This window comes from Malurus melanocephalus, unplaced genomic scaffold, assembly GCF_030028575.1.
Source record: "Malurus melanocephalus ecotype Western Australia unplaced genomic scaffold, MMel_1.1 scaffold_1035, whole genome shotgun sequence".
NCBI classification, from domain to species: domain Eukaryota; kingdom Metazoa; phylum Chordata; class Aves; order Passeriformes; family Maluridae; genus Malurus; species Malurus melanocephalus.
This window is the reverse complement of record NW_026624267.1, coordinates 29,577-32,898: the sequence shown is the minus strand read 5'-3', so window position 1 is coordinate 32,898 and position 3,322 is coordinate 29,577. Positions and strand designations below refer to the sequence as shown.

Sequence of the window (3,322 nt, the reverse complement as noted above, 5' to 3'; positions counted from 1 at the left end):
TCTGCCAACCTTCTCAACTCAAACCCAGTCAACCTTCCAAAACAAAAACCACCACCCCAGACCCATCTCTAGAAGGATCCATGTCCATCTCTCCATCCACACTGGGAATGTTCAAATGTTTAATAATTCACTGGGAACTCATCAGCTGCCTCTCTGTTCCCAGAGCTGCTGCACAGTTTGGATTCCAAGTGAAGAACAGAAGGCAGAGTCCCAGCCCTGCTCAGGGACTGGTTCATTGCCCAAACCCACAACCTGGCAGGCAATGGAACCCTCCAGAAATGCTGAGAGCAAAAACTGAGCCCAGGCACAGCCGTGTGTCTGTCTGCACCCACGGGCTCGTGGAGGCTGATTTTCTTACACTCWCATTTGCAGGGCTGACTCAATGTCTGATGCTTTTAACTCTCACCTCCCTTCTCTTTTACAATGCATTCTTGATGTTCTCTTTCCCTTGGGAATGGTGTRGATTACCTGGCACATACCAGGAGTGTTCCTGACCCCTGAAGAGAGGCTGAAATCACTTGAAATCCTGGGGCTGGGGCAGCTCCTCCTTCTGASCCCTATTTCTGCAGCTATTAAACATTTCTGAGCTTTGTTGGACAAAAACTTCCCCATTGGTTCTGCCAGTGTGGTTCCACCTGTGGTGCAGTGACCCTGTCACCTCCCWAAGCTGCTTTGGGGCACAGCTGGGAAGCTGCTCAGACACTCAGAAACAGCTATTTTTAAAAAAAAAAAAACAGTTATCACAATGAATATTTGGCACAAGTCTGAAATCCTTTTCTTCTCCCAGCACATCCCCCTGCTCCAGCCACAACTCAGAGCTTTGCTATTTCCATCCCACATCAAAGTCTCCCTAGTCCGATAATGGGACTTGGAGATGCTCAGGCTAACACAGAGACACAAAAAATATCTGGTTACGGTGTAATCTGAACTAATCTAATCCTTCCAACGTCAAACAGCTCCAAATAACTCTTCAAACAATCACTTTCTTCCTGCAGAGTCACTGAATGAAGCCCCAYGAGCCTCATTTCCCTGAGCAGCCCTGATCCATCCTGCTCTCTCCATTTGGAATTCCCTTGCTGCATTATTGGTTTTGTTTCCAGCCACAATCTCCAGMTCATTGGAATCTCAGTGCATTATGWCTCCTTTCAACCCAAATTTCATGGCCTGCAAACACACCTCGGTGTTTCTATTAGGGATGGGYTGTAGCTCTTCCAAAGCATAATTAAGGTACTTGGGGTTTAATATATGACCTGTGTTAGGAAATATTTCCAAACACATTATTAGGTCTTTTCAAAGGCCATGAATAAAAGCAGCTGGCAGCAGCAGAAATGCATAAAGCCCAATCCATCAGAGCAGAGATGCAGGTGCTGACAGAGCTCTGTTCTCACCCACAATAGGCAGGAGGAACAGCASAGCCAGCCAATCAATGCATATTAATATTAATGTTAATATGAACCCTGGATTAGAGCAGCAGCCAAGAARTGAGAGTGAAACACAGAAACACAGCCAGTCCGTGCCCCGAGGGACAGGGCAGAGCTGGGAAAACTCAGAATGCCAATAAAAGCAAGAAAAACAGAAGGAACATRGCAGATTGTGCCARAGAGGGCACAGCCACAGAGATCAGAGCTCTCCTGACTCCAAAACACAAAATGCCCTTCGTGCTGAAGAGACTGACAGCTYGTGGGTCAAATATTCCCTCAAAAAATGAAACTTTTCACTTATCCTCAAGTGTTGGCTAAAAAGGGTACTGTGAGCTCCCAAACGAACTGGCCAGAACAGCAACTTGGAAGGTTAACATTTTAAAAAAGCTCTTTCCAAGAGGATAAAGGCAAAGGAAGAGCAGCTCCTTCTGTTACATCTGTACCAAACCCCAGTGTGACCTGGGGAGAACCCTCCAAGAGGCAGAAATGGGGTGAGGAAAGAGAGCAGAGGGGATTGAATATCCCTGAAGGGCAGTGGGATTCAGGTAGGATGTAAAAATTCAGATGGAAGGGACTTTCTGCAGTGCTAATCTTGTCATGGCAGCCAGAYTTGCTCCTCAAAGCACTGCCTGGGCATCAAAAATCTGGGAAAAGCCTGGACAAAATCACTCATGAGAAAACTCTGCTGGCTCAGCCCCCACCCAGCACTGCAGACCTGRGCTCTGTGGGATCCCAAAACCCCTGGAGGCAGCTCCATCCTTTCCAGCACCTTTGAACCCCCCTGTCCTCATCTCATCACCCCTCATCTCATCCAAAAAATGGAAAATGGGTCTGCAGCTTCCAGATCAGGGATCCATTCGAAAATTCCTGAGTGAAAGGTGACAGACAAGTGATTATTTTTAGAAAATACTTAAGTGAGTCCTAAATTAGTTTCTAAATCTGTTCCTAATAACGCACTGAGCCACCTCGGACAAAAGTGGAATTTTCCCYTTTGCTGGATTTGCTGCAAACTGCACGTTTTTTGGAGGGCACTGAATAAAGTGTGTCAATCCCCTGCTCCCTTGCTCTCTGCTTCACCAGTGTTTCGGATTCACAAGGAAAAAGCTTTTTGTGTGACTGTTCTTAAGGAATTTCTTCTGGTAAATCCTAAAAATGTGCTCTGAGGGGCTTCAAAAAGGAGTCTCCAGCACCATCCTGCAGCTTCCCAAAGGAATTTCCAGCACCATTCTGCTCCAGAAGAACCACAATATGAGCARAGAAAATGTGTTTCTAGAGAGATAAAAAAATGGGATCCAAGAATTCCCAGATTCATTCCTGGGGATCAACTCCGAGTCAGGTCATATTCCCAAAAGAAACCACAAACACAGGCTTTTAACAGGCTGGCAATAAGAATGAATTATATTCCTATCAGGAACAGAAAATATAGATTTTTAATATGCTGGCAAAAAGCAAGCTATAAATAACTCCAGAAATTTAGTGGTTTAATTTTGCAATTGCTGCAGCACCGTGTCCTACCCTCCTGCCACATGCAGCAGCAGCTCAGAGCCACCACGGGCACTGGGGTGGGGTCAGCAAAGCTCTGCTCTGTCCCCCAGGAACCCCCTCAATGTCACTGCACCACTCTGGACTTGGCCCAGTTTGGTGCTGCTCCATTAATCACTGAGAAAATGAAAGCCAGCATTTTTGTCATTACTCTTATTATTATTATTTTAACTGTAATTGTTCATGGGACATTGCTTTGATAGTCAGGACTACACTTAAGAGCTTTTTGATAACTGTGCCATCTCCATTTCCACAAATCACCTTAAAAGCAACACTAAAAGAAGAGGAACCCTGCAGCAGGAACTTCTCCAATTTCAAATTTCAGGCCTCAGCTCTTCCCACCCTGCACAATCCTGGGG

General features: G+C 45.7%; 1 protein-coding gene across 1 annotated transcript in view; it reads right to left on the bottom strand.

Moving 5' to 3' along the window:
* LOC130586007 (regulatory-associated protein of mTOR-like) overlaps positions 1 to 3,322 on the bottom strand; it is a 78,021-nt gene that overhangs the window by 57,900 nt on the left and 16,799 nt on the right. The window lies entirely within an intron of this gene.